The sequence below is a fragment of the Equus quagga genome, chromosome 21 (assembly GCF_021613505.1).
Source record: "Equus quagga isolate Etosha38 chromosome 21, UCLA_HA_Equagga_1.0, whole genome shotgun sequence".
Classification (NCBI taxonomy): domain Eukaryota; kingdom Metazoa; phylum Chordata; class Mammalia; order Perissodactyla; family Equidae; genus Equus; species Equus quagga.
Genome location: NC_060287.1, coordinates 23,758,572 through 23,781,089, shown reverse-complemented (window position 1 = coordinate 23,781,089; position 22,518 = coordinate 23,758,572).

Here is a 22,518-nt window from a genome sequence, read left to right as displayed (position 1 = left end):
TGATGTAAGCAAGGAGTCTGAAATTCAAGACACAAAGAGATAGAAACAGCCGAAAGATTTTCACTATCCTCTTTATTCTCGGTCCAAGGTAATGCCAAACAACTTTCTAAGTTGCTACATTGTTTTTCTGCCCTTTGCTGGTGAGGTTTTCCTTTCATCAATAAACCGAGCAGTTTAAAATACTGTATTTTGGCTGCAAAAAAAGTTTCATTCAACACACCCATCCAGTTCGGTGAGCTTGACTGGCTACCTACTTAAACGCAGGAGAGGTTTCGTGCTCACTCATGTTGCAGGTATAAATGATGAAGAGGAATGATGTTGAGTATTAATTCAAACACCTAATTTTCCAAACACTCAATGGGCACTTTCTTTCTCCAGCATTTCAATAACTACCACGCAAGCACAATTTTTGGATCAGAGCTTTTATGCAAAAATTGTCTCCAATTTTTGCTCTTTTTTTAGTTTATCTTCTAGAAGTGGGCACTGCAGATCTTAGTGTGACATAGAAACAGTACACAACACTCATCATTTGCTAATCTCATTAATTTTCCAAAAGAGAAAAAAGTATTAATATAAGGATTAAGGATGCTAGACCTATCAAGACCTCTCAAGGAAATTGGCCAAAGCTACCCCAGTATAGAAAGATGGTCTGTTCTGCCATACACATACTTCTGTAACATGAATGAGCTCATATGACATTGGCAGAAGTGGAAACAGTAAAACGCAGAAGATGCTTGGTTCATCAACAAGTTTTGCCAGCTAATAAAAGTTTTGTACCTTCTCTTAAGAGCAGCATAACATAAAATATAGCATGAACATAGCAACTTACAGAGGAATATAGAACTATACACAATGCCCAGTCACCCCACTTGTCTCCACTTGGTTTCAGTCTTGGAAGTTCCTAAGATAGTCTTTGTTCAATCTGCTCTTGTGTCCGTAATTCAGACGACTGAACTTTTCCTCACAGCACGCTTCTATTAATCACATTGCTTTTATTTAAGAGTAAGTTTTTACAATTACAATGCAATTATTTGTTTGGAATTTAGCATATTCTTTCTAGCTCTGGTAGCTGCTTCTTATTTACATTTATGATTGTGTTATGTTCCGTTGCTCTTAAGAGAGGGTACAAAACATTTACTTGCTGGCGTGGGAAGGAGGCGGAGTATAATTTTATGTAGAGTAATCCAGGAAGGCTTCTTCAATAAGAAGATATTTGGGAAGAAACGAGAGGGATGAGGGGAGACAGCTCTCTGAAGGATGAGATTACAGTAAAAAGGTGGCCACCACAGGTGGGAGTGAGCTGGACTTCTTGGAGGGGACAGCAAGAGGACAGTGAGGCTAGAGTGATGAAGAGAGGGGAAGGAGAGGAGATGAGTGCAGGGCAGAGGGCCTGTCCAGCAAGAGTAGGAAGTATGTTTGGGTTTCGCTCTGAGTAAGATTTGGAGCCAGTGGAGTGGAGGAGACACATGGTTTGACTTAACATTTGAACCTGGAAGGGGACAGAGAGGAGCCAGATAGGAAACTACTGCAATCATTGCAATAAACAACAGCAATGAGCTGAACTAGGGTGATAGCCATGGATGTGATAGAAAGAGGTCAAATTCTGCAGTGCAAGACTGAAATTTGCAGATGGATATAGACGTGAAAGGAAAAAGTAAAAACAAAATCATGGATGAGTCCCAGAGTGTCTTCGTTTGTCTGGCTTTTGGGTGTTTTAGGGGGAAAGGGTGTTCTGGGCAACACAGGCATGTTCTACCTTCTACTTAAAGACCAATGGAAATTAAAAATACAGGATTTTTAGTAAGTATTGTAACCAGTTAAACTTATCGCTAAATGTAAATAATTGTTGAAAACATGGTTTCAAAGTTAACTGGAAATATAAACATAGTAGTTAAAAGAGAAGATAAACAATGCAAAATATTTTAATAATAATTCAAGTTTAAAACTATATGTCATATTGACAAAATCATAACAGAAGCCTAGAAATATCTTATATTGGAAGTTATCCAAAGATATAATTTTGGCTTTGAATTTGGTAATTAGATAAATATGGATAAATGATATTTCTTGAAAATACTCAAAAATGTCTCTTCATGGAAAGAGGATATATGTCAAATATAACACATAAATAAAAGAATGACAAGCAAAAAATAAGGTGAGAGAATCCCAACCATATTATCATGACAATACATTGTTTCAATTTTCCTATTAAAAGACAAATATCTTCAAGATGTGTTTAAAAACAAAATCCAGTGATGTGATAAGTAAAGGGAAACTGTTTAAATCAAAACGATATTTCTTCAAAGAGATCCGAAGATTTATCTGGCAAACAGTAAGAAAAAAGTAGAAATAGAATATGATATCAACCAAACAACAACCAAACACATAGATGCAGAGGACAGATTGGTGGTCACCAGAGGGGAAGGGGGAAGGAAGGCAGGGACAGTAAAGCAGGGCAGATGTACGGCGAGGAATGGCGAGTAGATTTTTGGTGATGAACATGACGTAGTCTATACAGAAGTCAAAGTATGATAATGTACACCTGAAACTTATATGTTATAAACCAATGTGACCTCAATAAAAAAATAAATAAATAAGGAATATGATATCAGCTAAAATTATATCTGACAGAAAAGCACTAAGCAAAATATTGTAGATTAAAAGTACAGTCTACAATAACATACGTGTCCCAGATAATAGAACATCTCTGTACCAATTTAAAATTGTTAAAAATACAAAGGACAATCAATAGATAAGGACTATTCTGCTTCTTTTTAAAACCTCTCTCTAGGTAAAGCCCAAACAAATCTGTAAGGAAAACAACTCCATAAAAGTTTACAAAGACATAAAACAAGACTTGAATAAAGCAAGACACACACAAATTTCTTTTACTCTAAACCATAATATTTTATTTTGTCCTAAAATAATGAGTAGATTTAATGAAATTCCAATCACTAGCCATTCATAAATTTTTGGAACTTGATAACACAATTCTAAAGTTCATCTGAAGAAATAAATTTGGTGAAGAGGAATAAAGAGAAACACAAGTGAAAAACAAGTGTAATATAAGATGCTTGTTCAACCTGATAAGAACATGCACCATGAAATTACAGTTAGAGGGGCTGGCCAGGTGGTGTAGTGGTTAAGTTTGAGGTCTCTGCTTCTGCAGCCTGGGGTTTGCCAGTTCACACGCCAGGCCCAGACCTATGCACTGCTTACCAAGCCATGCTGTGGCAGGCGTCCCACATATAAAACGGAGGAAAACGGGCACAGATGTTAGCTCAGGGCTAATCTTCCTGAAAAAAAATTACATTAGAAAAAAAGTGGTACATGTAGAATTATTGACGATGAGTGACTATGAGAATTATGACTATGAGCATATCTATGAGTGAGAAAGATGGTTTGGTAGTAAACCTTAGTAACCATAATCACAAAACATTAGTATATGATGAAGTTAGCAGCCTAGATCTGCGAGCAAAAATGGATCATTCCAAAGGTCGCCTTAGATAAAAAAATAGAAATTTCTTTGCGAAAAAAAATTTTTTATAGTCTTCTTTCAGACCATGCATCAACTTAAATTCCAGATATATAAAAAGTTAAAGCATTTAAATGAAATCTTTAAGAAGTATTAGCAAATATAGAGAAATATTTATCTGACCTCTGGAGGAGGATGTCTGAATACAGAATCAACAAAAGATATTACACAGACAAGACAAACACACACAAATGGATTGATTCAATTGGCTTGAAAACTTTAAACCTCTGTGTTTCAGAAGAATCCTTTAAAAAACATGAAAACAGTATTTTCATGAAACACAAAAGACAACCAAGCTTACCTCAGAGCTTTCCAATGGGCAATTGGTTTCACCTCAGGATTCCAAATGGTCACCCAATGAACCGCTAATCATCCTTTAGATCTCAAACTAAATGTCACTTTTCCAGGGAACCCTTCCTAAGATGCTCAGGCTAGATTGTGCTCTCAAAGCACCCTCCAATTTCCATTCTTGCCACTTTTCACAGAAAAGTAGCTCACTATTATTTCCCCAGTTCCTAAAACTGTGCCTGTGCAATAGTATTTCTCTTTAATGCATAACCCTCAAAAAACAAACTATTGGATATAGATATTTCTACACCTAAGAGTCTATGCTAAATAAATAATCAGAAAGGTTCACAAAGGGGTCAGCCCAGTGGTGGAGTGATTAAGTTCACACGTTCCACTTCCGTGGCCCAGGGTTCGCCAGTTCGGATCCCAGGTGCAGACCTACACACTGCTTATCAAGCCATGCTGTGGCAGGCGTCCCATATAAAGTAGAGGAGGATGGGCACAGATGTTAGCTCAGGGTCAATCTTCCTCAACAAAAAGAGGAGGAGTGGTGGCAGATGTTAGCTCAGAGCTTCCTCAAGAAAAAGAAAAAAAAACCAGGTTCACAAAGATTTATGTATGAATGTTACATAAATCTGAATACAGCCACCAAAGGAGTATATTTAAGATTATTTATGAATCTCAGATAGTAATATTGATGGCCAAGATTTCTGGAAGTTCACTATGTGTTTTACATAAATTAACTCAGTTAATACTCTGGAAAAAAAACTATCATGTAAATATTATTATTATTCCTATCTTAAAGATAAGGAAACAGGCAAAGAGAAGTTAAAGTGCTTGCTTGAGATGGAACAGCCAGCAAGTGGCAGAGCAAGGATTCCAACTCGGGCACCCAACCTTGAGAGCCTGTGCCTGCTCTACTCTTATGCATTAAACCACATTATACTACCAAGTTGTACACATACACACACACACACTTAACAATGCATATACACAAAAATAACCTAACTACCTATTTTTATTTTCTTCTTTGTACCTTTAAGTATTTTCCAAATTTTCTACCAAAAACCCAGCTATATAATTTTTACAATCAGAAATAAAAGTTATTTTTAAAAGGTAAGAAAACTCTAATTAAAGTGGTTTTCATTGTGTGAATTCTTTCTAATCAATAATTTACAGACATTGTAAACAGTTTCTGTTTTTGTTTAGTTTGTCCCCAGTAAGAACTCTTTAAAAAGCTGAAGCATTTTCGCAGTACCATATGATACAAGAAAGTCAGTTTTGAAGCAGCCTAGGTGCCCATCAAAGGACAAATGGATAAAGCAGGTGTGGTATATATACACAATGCAATACTACTCAGTCATAAGAAATGATGAAATCTGGCCTTTTGTGACAACATGGATGGACGTGGAGGGTATTGTGATAAGTGAAATGTCAGAAGGAGAAAGTCAAATACCGTATGATCTCACTCATAAGTAGAATATAAAAATAACGACATAGCAACAGAGATTGGATTGGTGGGAGGAGGGTGAAAGGGGTGATTGGTAATGGATTATATAATTAGTCTTTGGGTGGTGACAGTGATGTAATCTACACAGAATTCGAAATACACTATGATGTACATCTGAAAGTTATATAATGTTATAATCCAATGTTACTGCAATAAAAACAAAAATTAAACTAACAAACAAAAGTCAGTTTTGTTGGTATTTGGATGACAATAGCCAGTCCAAGCATGGAGGCAGAAGTCAAGATAGGTAAATTGGTACTAAGTGGCTTCATATTGTAACTTCAGTATCTAAATTCTTTTCCAAAGAGACGTATACTATATATTACTAAAAGTACAAAAATCACATTTCAAATTCAAATGTTTGAGTTTTCTACCAATTTATATTTTTCCACTTCTCTATCTCTATTCGTCAGTAAATCCCTAAGAATTTAGATTACTGACACTTTAATTTAAAGAAAATATGTGAACCTAGCAACCACAGGAGATCCAGGATGATCAAACTCATGGATTCCTATTAAGCGTAAAATCCACATAGACCGTGTATCTACCTGTGTGAGTTTCATTGTGTTATTGAGTCCTGGTGTTCCACAGCTGTCTAGGGTGCAAAAATAGCCAAATGTCGGCATTGAGGAAAAGGCTGGGCTCCAGCTGCACACCCACATTCTCAGTTATCCAAGATTACTATGGATCAAAAGGGTCCACCAAAAGTTAAGAACACAAGAATAAACTGCAATTTTCCCTGTAGACATATGTATAAAGAATAATGCCAACGTGTGACAATGATATTGCTCTTTGTTACAGAAGATTTGTGAAAATAACTTTCAAAATTGCTTAAATTGACCTTTTCAGTTGTCCTCATTTTCTTTTATGGAAACCATCAGAGAGGCAGAGAAATTTGTTCTTTTAGCAGTAGAATAAAAGAATATCCAGTCAACACTAACATAGTTAACATGTTAAGATGGAGCAATGGCCTATGAATGCAGTTGGGTTTATTGCCTTAAACAGCCCTTCGGCAGAAAAGTCCTATCGTCTCAAAATCGGGGTAGATAATTCTAAATTGCCTCTAGTTTCAAAAACAAAAGCTAGGTACTGAAGGAAAATGATATATCTGGAGTTTCTTTAAAATTTTCAAGCAAAAATAGAAAAGGCGGGGAGAGATGAAACTAGATCAGAAAATGATGGTAATGGTTAAAGCTGAGTGATGGATAGAGACTCATTATATTTTGTTCTCTATTTTCGTGTAATTTTTTCTATAATAAAAGGTAAAAAAAACTAAAGATAAGTTTTATTTCTTTTGTCCAATTTACAAATCAATTTCAATATTTTAAATAATTTGAGATATGACATATATTGGTGTTCTTTTCTACTCTTTTGCTTGTTTTGGGGGGAGAATAAATTTTTTAAAGTATACATACATTAAAAAAGACAGAAACACTCCCTAAACCAGCTTGGTACAGAGTGCAAGAGGAGATCATGTGACAGGAAGGACGGAAGAAGAAAGAGAGAAAGAAAAAGGAAGAAAGGAAGGAAAGAAGGAAGAAAGGAAGGAAGGAAGAAAAAAAGAGAGCAAGAAGAAAGGACGGTCGCAGGGAGGGAGTGAGAACGACGCTTTTTATTTGTAGCACTAAATTATAGAGCAATTAAATGAGTTTTCTGTTATAATGGGCTGTGAATTTGCCACTTTTTCTACAGAAGCCTGATTTAAATATTATCATAGGCCATAAAAAAATTCACTATTTTATATTATAGCCTCCTAGAACTTGTATTTTACACCACGAGGAAGAAAATTAAGTAGAGAGAATGAAAATGGAAAGTCACTTTTTGCTTTCATTATTCAGAATTCAATCTTAAGGATTAAAAAAAACTGTTATGGCTAGATGAAGTAAACACCAAGGGATTTTTAAAATACATATATGTAAATATATGAAAGAAAAGCTAAGTGAAGAGAAGGGAATTAATATGAAGACACTCAGGGATTCTCGGTTCCCACAGGTGAGGGAGGCAGGACCATTGGTGAAGCAGGAACACAACAGTAGACCCAGATAGAGGCCACATTTGGCAACCTTGAAGTTGCTGATGAAGAAATTTAGCTGAAAGATTAAATAAATGGGCAAGTATCAGGAAACTCTCATTGCCATCTGAGACTCTTCACCAGATGTAGTAGATTAGTTGTGTGCAGAATTTTTCTCCATTTTTCTTCTTTAAAGTGGGCTAAGAATTTACCAGGTCCCAGCTTCATGTTGAATTAAAGCAGAAAAATGCACCGAATAAAGCACACGAGAACTGAGCAACTGCCTACAGTAAGGAACGTTATAATATGTTCTGGCTTTTCACTTATTTCAAGTTGGTCTACTCAGTTCTGAATGTTCCAGAACCTTTCAGCTTCAAAATTTTCACCAAATTTGTTAACAAGAGGAGAATCAACAGGCTTGGCTTTCATCTCCTCTCTTCTCAGAGCATGCCAGAGGCAACGATAAAAACGAGACTCATTCCACGGGACACTTGAGGGGAAAGGGAAGAAGAGCAGGGACATGCATCATTCATCAGCTTGATAAACAAAAGGTGAATAAATGGAAGTTGGCTGGAGGCCTTCATCTCAAACAATAAGGACATCCAATCTCAAATGCTAGAACTCCAAGTCCATGGGCAGGGTCTTTTGCTCTTAAAGAGCCATAAAGATGATATCTAGTTGTTAAAGTACAAGATATTCTGGAATGTTCTCTATAACACTAGGACAATTTCTTTTAGAAGTAGAGTATTTATTAGCTAAATCCTGTGTTTTCCTAATTAAAATACTCTTACGGTAAAACTGATATTCTAATACTCTACATTGTTAATATCGTATATGTAGGTAGTAATAATAGAATTTTCTTGTGTGGACATTCATCATGCCCTTAATTTGGAGCTCTGAATATAAGATACAACTATGCAAAATTGTTAAAGAAATCACAGAATATCCTGTTTATCTTTGGTCTATGCTTTCCCTTTTTGCTTTCTGAAAACAAAAGCCATTGGTTTTTCTACCAAAAGTCATAATAGCATTGCATTGTTTTCCTTTGAGAAACATGTGCATGTGAAACATTTAAAAGATTAAAATGTAAACAAAGCTGAACACCTGGAAAAGCTTTTGAACCCATGAAGTCGTAAACACGTCTAAAAACCTCACTTTGGACTACACTAAAAATTGCAGGCATGGTTGAAACACAGTAATACTCAGTTCTTAGCAGGACTAGGAGAAGTCAAAAGGTATAATTTTACAAAAGAAAAAAGCGTTATACAGTTCAGAATTAGAGAACTGAACATTTATTTCTCTGATGAATTTTGCCCTCCATGACTGTGGGATCTTAGGGGAGAAAAAAGTACCATACCATTAATTCTTTCTAACATATCTGACTTTAATTATCAATAACCACAAAAAAGATACAGTCCAAACTGTGAAGTTTTGTTAATTACAGAGCATCAATTATAATAAAGTTGTTTGTCTTCAGATTACCAGATATTACATTTATTTATACTGAAAACTCAAAGAAGATAGGAAACTAATAGTTAAAGTAAATGCTTACTTGTAAGTAATATTTTGGTAGAGACTGCTGATGAATCAAATTTGTCAACCCCAAAGGTTTTATGCAGCAAGAAGAGTCCATTATATTTTAACAGCAAGTATTTAAGAAAAACATCACTTGTTAAGAAGATAGGATCAATTCTTGGCAATATATTTTCCCTTAATCACTTTGAACAATTAACAAGAATGGTTAATTCAGGCTGCCTTTCCCCTAAATATAATTACCCACCCCTCAAGAGCAAATATAAACTAGACTGCTGACGGTGAACACGATGCAGTCGATACAGAAACTGAAATATGATAATGTACCCCTGAAATTTACGCAATATTGGGAGCCAACATGACCTCAGTAAAATAAAAAAAATTTTTAAAACCCACTTACTATTTTCTTAAGAAAGTTACTTTAAACAAGGTAAATCTGCAAAGTGGGCAATTAGATTATCATTCCACTGATATAAAAATATGGGTAAGAATCAGTAAATATCACTGAGCCCCTAGTTTGTACAGAGCCCTGTCCTAGGGAATGAGAAGGAGCCCACAGGAAAGGAAAAAAAGAAAAGGAGACGATGAAAGGGTTGAAGAGAGGGAGAGAGCAAAGGAGAAAGAAAGACAATCTGGCCTTCAGTCTCACAATATAGCTGGAGAAATAAAATGTCTACTCATGGAAAGTTAATTAACAATACAAAGAAGTGAGTCCACCGAACTGTATGCATGCACAGTGTGAGCTCAGAAGTACAGAAAGGAGAGGTCACTGTAGCTCAAGGAAGATTTCAAAGGAGTGGAAACAGTAAACGTGACACTTCAGGTTGAATGGAATTGAAATAGACAGGGGATATTGTCTTAGTCGGGTCAGGCTGCTGTAACAAAATACCATAAACTGCGTGGCTTATGAACAACAGAAGTTTATTTCTCACAGTTCTAGAGGCTGGAAATCTGAGATCAGGGTGCCAGCACAGTCAGGTTCTTGTGAGAGCCCTCTTCCGGGTTGCAGATGGCCGCCGCCTTCTTATGTCCTCACAGGGCGGAAAGTGGGCAAGGGCACTCTCTGGGGTTCCTTTTATACGAGCACTAATTCCATTCCTGAGGGCTCCATCTTCAGGACCTAATAACCTCCCAAAGGCTTCAACTCCTAATACCATCACATTGGGGGTTAGGATTTTAATACATGAATTTTGGGGGAATACAAACTTTCAGTCTGCTGCAGGTGTGTTATACATATTGGGGAAAGAACAACAGTAGTCAAAGTTACTGATTTATGTGATCTAGTTCTTTCTCAGCTCTATGTAATGACAAGTGGAATGCAGAGATAATGTCACCAGTTGGGTTGGGCAGAGTGAGGAACAGGAAACCCATCTGGGATGGAGCGAAGAATAAAGAGTGTATGTAATAGACACAGAAGGATGCTTCCTACCTTGCTAGCTTCATCCTAATTCATTCAACTAGATAGGTCAACTTAATTTGCTAAAAAGTTACCTAGACAAATGATTGAATATTTGGATATTACAAATTTTTAAAGAATAAATCGAACTTACAGAGGCAAGTGATGTGACCTTTGAAGATAAATACGCCAACACTCACATGTGTAATTGACAGCCCCCTTTTCCCAAGCCTAATCACTTTGGACCGTAAGTCATGAGCCCAGAGCAGCCATTGCTCCAAGGACTGGAACTTCTCCACGGAACAGTCCTCAGAGCCAATTCAGAGAAGCAACCTGTCTTCCTGCCTCTCAGTCATGTTTCATTTTTGACCAAAAATGGCATCACCCAGCTTAGAGAACCACCTTAGTCATCGTACTTGGCTGCAAAGGACTTTGATTTTGTCCAAAATAAAATCCTCCTTCAAAGAGAGATTTGCTACCACAGGAGATATGCCAAGAATGAGCTGCAGGCTCTAAAGGTAATTCCAATGGATCCATTCCCGAAATATTGAAGCCGTGGCAGCATTAGTAGGAAAGGTGTATGCACTTCCCAAATGACAACCTTAAAAGGGCCAGAGAGCTTTCAAATGTGGGTTTTGGTTTGTCTGCTGAAAAGGATGCAGTCGTATTGAGAGGCTGTGTGACATAATGACTGAACATGCAAAATCTGGACTCAGACTCCTTGGGTTTGAATCCCAGCTCTTCCCTTTACCTGCCTTCCTCTTAATTTGCCTTACCTCAATTTTCCACCTATATAATGATAACAGTAACTTACAGTTGGTATAAGAATTCAATTCTGCAATACCTGCAAAGTGTTTAATCCATAGTAAATACTACTAATCCTTATGTGGTGGTAGATATTAAAGTAGCAGTTACAGCGTCAGACAGTAGTTCCAAGAAACTATTGTCTTCCAAGTAGTTCCAAGATTGACATGGAGGCAGTGAAGTACTTAATGATGAACATCCTCTGTTCTCTGGACAAAGACCTTTGGAACCAGCCCTGTTATTAGTTATGTACAACTCTGCCACGATTGACTGTGTACTTTGTCTCAAGGAACCATCTGTATTTCTGGACTATGCTCTCCATGCTGGCTGATGTGTTTCAACTTGACACCAAAACCTGTGTCATAAAACATTTGGTGCCACCAAATGAGTGTATAAATCTATGGACAGAGGGAGTATACTTAGAGAATGTGTAATATGCATGCACATCATTGTATCTGTGCCAGAAGGAGATGGGGCTACTTTATGATAATTATTATGTGTCTGACTAAAGCCACGAAGAACCTAGAGTCCCTTACATCTTTGCATAAAACCATCTTTTTCCCTCGCTAGAACCCAGTGCTCATTAAAGCTCTTCAGGGTAAACCCACAATTTCCTCACAATCTTAGTTCACAGAGAAACAATCAGTCCTTGTGTATACTAGTTTGCTTTGTCTGCTATTACAGTTTCCCAGCATGAAGATCTCACCATGTTTTCATGCTATAATTTAGCACATTAAGAACAAACACTTCTTCAGTCCTTTCTGCTTTCAGTGTACAGGTTTGAAGTCTTGGATCTCTTACTAATTAAACATGTGACCTTGGGCAAGTCACTTCGTTTCTCTAAGTTTCAGTTATTTCTTCAACAAGGTACAAGCATTGTATTATCTTATCTTTGTGGTCTAAGCCAAAAGTCACATGTAATTAATTATATCCTGATATTGGACTTGAACTCACAAAGATGCACACAAAGGCAGATACCACTGTGATGGCCCAGGCAATTTCCTTTAAAATGTTTTTTTTTTTTTTCAATTTCCCCCCATTATATTGTTATTTAAATTGTTTACTAAAAAATAACTATTAGATTTGTTTTATTTGGTTTTTTTTTAAGTTTGACACCTGAGCTAACATCTGTTGCCAATCTTTTTTTCCTTCTTCTTCTTCTTCTTCCCCAGAGGCCCCCAGTACACAGCTGTATACTCTAGTTGTAGGTCCTTCCAGTTAAGGTATGTGGGACGCCGCCTCAGCGTGGCCTGATGAGCGGTGCCATGTCCGCGCCCAGGATCCGAACCGGCAAAACCCTGGGCTGCCGAATCAGAGAGCACGAACTTAACCACTCGGCCACAAGACTGGCTCCTGTTTTAAATGACCTTTATTTAGCTAAGAATCACTTGAAGTTTTTCACTTTCAACTATTTTTTTTTTTTTTTCATGTGCTAGATCCTGCAGCAGGCACGCATTCTCCGTAAGTGTGCATCTGGATTTTATGCTCTTTTGCTGTCTCTCTATAAGTGGACTGTATGTTTCTTAATAATAAAACCACACTTTTTTTTTCATAGCTCTCCCTCCTGCTGAGTTCCTAGAATTGTAGTCCACACATACTAGAAACTCAATAAAATTTTACTCACTGACAAACATATGGGCTTTCTGCAAAGAACAACCATGGCTTCAAACATTTCCCAGTTACTCTGGCCAAAATAGCTTTGCAGGGCAATCTGTCCCCTTGCTGCTACTGAAGTAGAAGCACAACATATCTGTGGTTCTAAATTTCTTTGGAAGCTTGCAAATTACGTAATCTCTTTGAGTTTAAGATTCCTCTTTTGTAAATGAAGATCTACCTTAAAGATTGCTCTAAAATAAATGAGATTTTATATGTAAAGCTTCTGGCACACCAGAAAAATATTACTTGTTATCAAAATTAATATTTGGAGCACATGGCCCCCAACCCCATCTTGATTTATGGACGCAACAACTCAGTTATTTCAGAAGGTTTCTCAGTAATAAGATCTGATCTGAGTTAAATCGCCCTTCAGAAGCTTCTAGAAGGTAACAAGTTTATCAGTTCCAACAAAAGCATAGACAAGCTAAAGTTAACCATGCCCCGGAGTGTGCTCCAACAGCAGCAAGCAATGAGTGGTGAATTCCATTATATAGGATAAATCTATTTTTCTAACTATTGAATTGAGTAAAAATAATTTTTTTTTACTGTTAAACTTAGCCAATTGCCAGGTTCATAAGCATCTTTTTGTGGAATTTTATTTTCACTATAATTGAGACAATTTTGATGGTGGTGATGGCTATCCTAGCTGACCAGGGTCTTGAACTTCTGCTTACACTTACTGAGTAAGGGCTTGAAATAAGATTTCCACGTTCCCGCTTTCCTTGGTTCATGTTTCATAACAAATTGTAAAATAAATAGTGCATGCTTTTGATTAATCAGATTAATGACAAGTCAGAGCTTCTAGAATATCAAATCATAGTCATAAGAAAGAGGGAGCCTGTAGGTTATTTTTAAAAAGAGTTCACTATTAAAATAAATTTCTCGCTTATTGTGAATTTTTTTTCACATAAAGAAAAACAATGTTATCTCTATTTGTTCATATACACAGAGTATTGTGACTTTTTAAAAAGGTTTTTTTAATGATCGTGTTATTGTAAGGGGAAAAGTACGGCAAAAGTTTAAACAATGAAAAAAGGCAGGTACTGGAACTTGTTTTCATTTATAATGGACTCTGAAAAGTCCTGTTATTCTTATGGTGATTGTGCTTTTTAGCAACATTTTGCTATCAGAGTGCCCTCCACACCAGTATCTTAGCTTTCCCTGAAAAAGATCATACAAACTGAGACCTCTAGTGGAGCCCAGTGGAAACTGTTTTACTGACTGCCTGTTTTAATCTTCACAGTTAGCAAGTTCTCGCCTAGACGATGTCGAGGTTTCAGTAACTTTTAAAACCTGCATATTTACCTCTTAAACAGTCAGTAACGTTTTACTATATCTTTAGATGAAATACTTAACAATGAAAACAGATATGAAATTTGAAAAAAACTGTTGTTATGACTATAATACTTTAGGCAATTTAATATACAGTTTGAAAACTCAAATATCGCTTGGATGGAAAGCTCCTTTCTTCCCAAGTGAAATGACTCACTATGATTTTGTACCCTGGGGATGAAATTCACACTGGGAGCCTGGAATCCTGTAGCTATGATGATGCAGAGACAAAAATATTTGACATTTATATATTGTTTGACATCCCAGGACATGAAAGCAATATTGAAGTGCTGTGTCACTGTCCCAACCCCAGACAAAATGATAAACGCTGCAATGTACCTCCTGAAGTATGAGATCAAGTTGAAGAGGAGAAATGGCTAAAGGAAGCTCACACAAACTACTCATAATGGGACTGTGAACAGAACCCAGAGGGCAGCACAGATTTAAACAGCCGTCCGTGAGTTAGCCACAGAAATACTTGAGATCATATGCTTTCCATGTACTTTAATTTATAGCTTTATTTATTTGCATTGTAGAACAAAAACCAGATTGAGTGCAAAGAGGATCCCTGAGTTACCATTTATAGATAACTCTGGTTGGAGACTGTCCAAGAGGACATGAGACTATTCAGCTTCATCAGCACAGTGTTCAAATGAAACAGTTCTGAACTCAAATAGGAAAATAATGTTCGAAAGATAAGGTTTTGACATGATCATCAAAATGCCACTAATTCAAAATGACAAAGTGATGTTCCCAAAGTCATACATAAACATAAATTCAAAAACACTTACCTACCACACATGCGGTTACGACAAACCCAAGGTGAAGTTCAGAAATGTGCAGGATTGATCTTAGACTGAGTGTGATCACAGTACGTTTTATTTAACTCATTCTTTTGAAAATATTTGCTAATTGTATCTCTGTATAGAACTTGGGATTTGCTTTTGAGGGAAAGGTGAGGCAGATAAAAGAGTGACTTTCTCCATGTTTATGTTCTCCTTTGGGAAGTCAACTACAGAGAAAATTACCACACAACAATGCAATGTAGTATATGCTTTGCTACCCACGGTAAGAGTTACAGATGAAATGGGCAATAGCGTGAACAGAGAGAACTAAAGACCGGGATGCTTGAGAAAGGCTTTGTGGAGGAAAAGGAATTTGAACTCTGCCCTAAACAAAGGGTGGGATTGGGATAGGCAAATGGAATTCCTAGAGATATGGCAGGAGCCGAAGCAACATTTTAGAGGTAGAAATGAGCTTAGGGCAGTAGTTTCTTTTAGGGAAAATGTGGAGAGAAATGGTAAAAAAAAAATAGCACTTTAAACCATTTTGGACTTGGGATAGAATGAAGATAACAACTGTAAGTAATGGGGATTCCATGAAAACCTGATGGATATCGTACGTGGTACACTGGTGACACCAGGAAGGAGCTCAGCATTAACTTGAGGCTTCAGAAGCTGCATGTCAGTGTTTGCTGAACCCTGACTTTTGTATGAATGCTGTAAGTTGGTATCAGTAGGATATTAAAAAGTAAATCTTGACCCAAGCTTTAAGAAAAATGTAATTCAATTGTCAAGATAGAATTTGTGCTCAAAAATATTTGGAAACAAATACAAATAACTTATGAGTAATACGAAACCTGATTAATGGCTAAAATAAACGAAAAGCTAGGAAATGATAAACCAATGAAGTTGCAAAATTTAAATTTCCTGTAAAACCATCCCTTTCTTTTCAAAGAAGTGCATCATTATTATGGTTAATTTTATGTGTCAACTTGGCTAGGCCACAGTACTCAGATATTTGGTCAAATACGCTTAGATGTTGCTGTGAAGGTATTTTTTAGATGAGATTAATATTTAAATCAGTAAAATTTGAGTAAAGCAGATACTCTCCATAATGTGAGTGGACCTCATCCAATCAGTTGAAGGCCTTAAGGAAAAGTCAGACCTCCTGCAAGGAAGAGGGAAGTCTACCTATAGTCTGCCTTCAGACTCAAATTGCAACGTCAACTCTTCCCCGAGTCTCCACCCTGCAGATTTTGGACTCGCCAGCCTCCACAATCATATGAGCCAATTCTTTAAAATAAACTTCTGTCTCTGTCCCTCTCTCTCTCTCTCTTTATCTCTATATACACCTACATACACAAACACACACATCCTACTGGCTCTGTTTCTCTGGAGAACCCTGACTGATACAACTGTGAACTAGGTTGTTAGGATTTTGTGAAGGATGAAGGCAGCAAAATGTTGTAAAACATGAAGGCAGTTCTGCATGGGGAGCACTCCATCAAAGTTCAGATGTGTTTTGTTGGGCTGTTTTTTCTTTTACCTTTTTTTGTTTGGAACGGAAAATTCATTTCAACGCATGATCAGAAATGAAGTTAATTAAAGGTGGAAATCAAAGAGAAAATGGTCTTTAATTCCAATACAGGCAGTATTGGAGTGGTCTAGACTCAAGGATTCATGTTAAGTATTAACGTAGGTGAAATGCAACCATTAGGAAAAAAGAAAAATTGCATTATTATTATTTTATTTTTTGTTTTTTGAGGAAGATTAGCCCTGAGGTAACATCTGCTGCGAATCCTTCTCTTTTTGCTGAGAAAGACTGCCCCTAACCTAATATCCATGTGCCCATCTTCCTCTACTTTATATGTGGGACGCCTGCCACAGCATGGCTTGACAAGTGGTGCATAGGTCTGCATGCGGGATCTGAACCAGCAAACTCAGGGCCGCCAAAGCAGAATGTGCAAACAATTGCTGCGCCACTGGGCCAGCCCCAAAATTACATTATTTTTTATGTCACTAAATAATATATTTACCAAAAGGCTGCTCCTCCTTCAAAGTACGTCTTTTCCAGTATGGTATTTCCTCAAAAAACTAAACAAAGAATTGCCTTATAATCCTTCAATTCTACTACTAAGAATATACACAAAGGAATTGAAAGCAGAGACTCAAACAGATATTTGTACATCAATATTCATAACACAGTTGTTCACAATTGCCAAAAAGTGGAAAAAATCCAAATGTCCATGGATGGATGAACAAATAAACAAAATGTGGTATATGCACGTGATAGAATATTATTTGACCACAAAAAGGAATGAGTTCTGATATGTGTCTATAGTATGGGTGAACCTTAAGGACATTATGCCAAGTGAAATAAGCCAAATGCAAAAGGTCAAATATTGTATGATTCCACTTATATGAGGTACTTAGAATAATCAAATTCATGGACATAGAAAGTAGAATGGTGGTTACTAAGGTCTCGGGGAAGGAGAGATGGAGGAGGGATTGTTTAATGGGTACCAGAGTTTCTGTCTGAGATGATGAAAAGTCCTGGAGATGTATGGTTGCACAACAACCGGAACGCATTTAATGCCATTGAGCTATATACTTAAAGTGGTTAAAATGGTAAATTTTGTATTTTATGTTTTACCACAATGAAAAAAAATTACCTCTCTTCTGGGCAGGCAAGTGAGCCTGCAAAGGGGGCTGAGTAAAATGAGTAATTATCAGGGTTTGGCAAACACATCCTGAATTTAGGAGGAGAAAGATAACTAGACTAGGACAAATATTGGAAGGAGATAAAGAAATCTGTTGAATGTGAACTTGAGGGTCTCAAGACAATGGTAGTGTCTATATCCTGAGCCAGTAAGAACTGGACAAGCCAAAGTACACATTGTAGTGGGTAGTATAAGCCCCTCAGAGGATACACCCCCACACAAAAACACACACAGGAATTTTCCGTCTAAATATTTATTCATGAATAATAGTGGTGATTGCAAACAATCTTTCCTAATTTGCTCTTGAAACGTCCATATGATTATAGTCAAAAAACATAGAGCTCCAACTGAATCCAGAAGAACATTTGACAGCATTTCTTATTTCACATAGATAAATTCAATGTATTATAGACATTTCCCAATACTTGTTTACTAGAGGAGTTTTAAATCATTAGAAATATTCAGAATGCAAATTTTCAGAAATGCCTGATATAGCAAGATATTTTGGTTGTCTATTGCTATAAACAAACCACCTAAAAAGGTAGTGACTTAAAACAACAATGATTTGCTTAGCTCACAAGTCTGCAGTCTGAGCAGAGAACAGGCTCATCTCTGCGCTCCAGGGCATCAGCTGGAACAACTCAACTCAATCCGAGGAGCTACTTCCGGGACGGCTATCAGCTGGGAGCTCATCTGAGGCTGCAGGTTATTTCTCTCCTCATGGGCCTCTCACCAGCTGGGCATCTCTCTAAGTTGCTTGGGCTTCCTCACAATGTGGTAGTTGGATTCCAAAAGTAACAATCCCAAGAGAATTCCTTTCATGATGTAGCCTTGGAAGTCATATTACGTCCCTTCTGCTGTAGTCATGGGTTCCCCAAGATCAGATTCAAAGAGGGGGAAGGGACATAGAACCCCACCTCTCAATGGGACGATTGTCAGCATCACACTGTAAGCAGAGCATGCGAAATAGAAGATATTCTTGCAGTCATTTTGGGCAAATTCAATCTACCAACCCAGAAATTACAAGCAAGAAATACAGCTAAATACAAGTTTAAAAAGTTTAGTTAAGTTTATTTAAATTTAAAATGAATATCAAACTTAAATACATGGGGTCTGCTAAAAGTGATATTATGATATTGTTTACTTTTGGCACGTTATCAATTTTTCAGTTTCTCCTTTACTCCACCCACTCCTCTAAGGAACCTCAAATCTTCTAAATGTCAATTCTAGAAACTTCATCATCTCTGCCCCTGAAAGTGCTCTTCTGATAATCATGGCTGATAGTGTCATATTATTCTTCCCTCCTCTTTATTTCCCTGATACTTATCCTGAAATTCATCTTGATCCTATCAAATAATTGTTATAATAAGTTAACATCTGTTTAGAACACTGGAGAGCTTACTATATATATCTCTTAAAGGATGAATTTTAAAAGAAGATAAAATTGTGATTCTCATACAAATATAAAATAGATATGTGCCAAAGATTTTATTTAACTCGTTAATCAATGAGAGAAACAATGAGATGTTATAACAGATTCAAAGAACTCAAAGGACCACACATTTATGGTAGAAATACTGAAATGAATTTGCAAATGTCTATAAAACTAACAAAACTGTTCAATACCCATAGGGTGATCATCAGTTGCAATCTAAGGGCCACAATTTGCATTTTCGTGAACAAGAACTATTTCCATTTCTCTCAGTTTCTACAAGTTAGTTTCTGTCTCGATAGAGTTGTACAAGAGCCTAATCAAAGATGAAGTCACACCCCTGTAGGACCACGAAATCTCCTAAGGCTCTTGCATTTCCTTGAAAGGATATTCAATAATCTTTTCTACCCATTTCAGTCGTCCACAATCTTTCCCAAGTCTTAAAGTAACATCATTATTGACATAACTAATCAGGGCCCATTCATTTTCCAATATTTTAGTAGTCAAAAGGGTAAAACTATAAAATCAGATAGAAGGAAGAGGTAAATTGGCTGATGGTTTATTTCTGGAAGCTTTTCATCTCAACTTCCTCATTCATATGCAGATTGACCTGCCGGACATACATTTTTTTCCACCAAGACAGCCCTCTAGAAAAATGCCTGCCCGCTATAGCACAGTCCAATGTACGCAGTGAGAAGAAGAGAATTCCAACAGATGAACTTCCAGATGATTTTTAGGCCTTATAGATGACCGTATTTCTGTCCATGCCCAGAAACAAACAGGAAACCCTTGTGGAATTCCCAGTTCAGCTGTTCAGGACTTGAGATGAACTCCTCTGCAGAAACCAAGTCCCACGTAAACAGGACTTCTGGGTGGTCATCCTGGCAGTGTGAAGTATGATTCATTGAAGTGGAGAATATTAGAGATGACAGAGGCACAGATGACCCCTACGAGGTTCAAATTAGAGAGAATCCAGGAGCAATAATGAATCCAAAGAGAAACTGAAGCTGAATATTATTTTGTCCAAAGTCAAACTACTCTCTCAGCAGGGAACACAGCTCATCAACAAACATCTCTTCATTTTATTGGGCTTGATACCAAACCAGATTTCCTTATTCAAGTCTCTGTTATGCTCGGACTCCATGGCTGGAATTAATATGCAGTGTTTATCGTATTTATTCCTGACTCTTTCACTGGGAACTAAAATATATATTTGGATTACACTATCCATGACAATGAGAGTTCTGGTGCTAAAAACATGATCACATTCAGTTGCCAAGCTCATCAGATACAATTTGCATGCCATCCATAAAAATTTGCTTACTGTGTTGGTGTTTTTCTTTACACGCTTCTTTTTTTAAAAAAAATTTTTATCCTTTTAATAAGCCCTAAGAAAATTAAAGTGAGTACTATCATCATATATAATAGAAAACGAAATGGAATCGTAGCAACTTTAAATTTATTTTTCTTACCATATAGGATTGTGGTGATGAATACTTGCACAAAAATCATATGCGGACATCCCAGGGACTAGAAATAAACATTCAGACATCAAACCTTGCTCACAATTTATATGAACAATAAATGACAAGTTTAGATCACAGCTGGGGAGTAGATAGTGTCTGCCAGATGTTTGCAACGCAAATTTCAAACTCTTAACAATGGTTTGAGTTTGGTTTGTCCTGTTTGATGTGGAGTTTGGGAGTTTCAGTGAAAATGGCTTTGACCTTGGTCATAAAGGTAAGTGGAGATGGAAGGTAATTTCTACAGCATAAAATCACGATGATGGATTTGTGACTTCCCACTATACTTTGCCTTTTAAAGAGCCTATAAATGAAAGGGTAATCTGTGAATATCTGAAGAATGTGTGTGAAGAGTGCAGGAAATACTTTTATGCTGGATATTTGTCATAGAAAATCTATGACCTTCTAAGCATCAGATATCAGAGGCTATCAACTTAGATATCAGAACAACTACTGAATCTAATAAATATTTCTTTTTGACCTATCTCGGATTTTGTAACCAAAGGATGCATGCACAGAAAAAAATCAAGTGTCTTTGTTATTCACCCACTGCATCATTGTGGGAGCAAGTGACTTTCAGGACCTTGGAGATTGAACAGGTCAAAGAAGTGCCACTACTTCTATGTTTGTTTTTGACTTCAGTTTAAGAAATGAAAGTGTTTAAAAGTAAGTTTTTCCCAAATTAAAAAAAATCACATTGAATATCTAATACATTCAGCAAAAGAAAAAATGTCAATATGAAGTTGGTTTTTGTTTGTTTCTTTGTTTGTTTGGTTATTGGACTAAGAGGACTTTCCAACAGGGCCATGGGTGCCTCTACTCAGATCCTAAATGGCTACGGCTAGAACAACATTGTCCTTATAACAAAGTTAATGACAAATTTCAAGCACTTTTTCTCGTCACTTAAAGAAACAAAGTATTGTAATTTTCCTTTCTGTTTTAAAATCTGGAGATTAATGAATCTTTCAAAAATAGATTTGGACAGGAAAAGCCCATCAAGAGAGCACCATTTAGGTAAGTTCAAGAAAGCTTTGTTTCTGAGGTAGACGATGGATTTTTCCATGCTATTTTGACTGTCTCAAAATTGAATATTTAAAAAAATGTGAAAGAAGCTTCTAGTCAAAAGAAAGAATTTTAACCAAGCTGTATTAGAATTCTGCTGCAGCTGTACAAAGTAAGAATATTCTCTACTACCAAATCAGGAATTGATGATCCATCCAAATGCACAAAAGGCCTTTGATGATGAAAGCAACTCTTAGGACAATTTGATTGCTTTTTTTTCCAAAGAGAGCCTCCACCCTAAATTTCCAACCATAATACTTAATTTGGCAAGGAGACAATAGCATAAAAATGCATTTGGTTCATGAATTATATTTTTTCCTGTTCTTCATGACATTTATGCATGCCAAATATAAATGACTGCACATGGATTAAGTAACAAAGGTGTCTTTCCTTTCCAGTAGCACACATTTTATTAATAAGGATTTGACCCAATAGTTATAGTAAAGAATAAAAATTTAAACTGGCTTCTGGAAATAAATAGCATAGCCCATCTGAGGTGAATTATCGATTGCAAAGTTCCAGTTCCTTTTAGCATCTCAGGAGGTTACTTGCCAAAAAATAAAAGTCATTTCTTGGAAGAAATAATTTATCTCAGGTGGAAAAGAAGTAAAGGTGTGGTTCTCGACCTAGCAAGGTCTCTAAACAAGACTTGGGAACCTGGTTATTGAATGGATCCCAAAAGTCCAACACTGAAGTCAACTGGTAAGGTCTGGAGCCATGTCTTGTATTGTTTCTATGTCAAGGCTCTTCTGATTTTAAAAGGTGTTACCACAAAACCCAGGCCGTCATAAAAACTCAACATTGGCACATTTTCCCAGTTCACATACATTTTCAGATCTTTCTGGAGGTAATCGCAAACAAAGACAAGATACTCAGCTTGTTCAGGAGTGTTTATTGTTACGGTAAGTTAAAAAATGTTATCTCATTTGTTCTC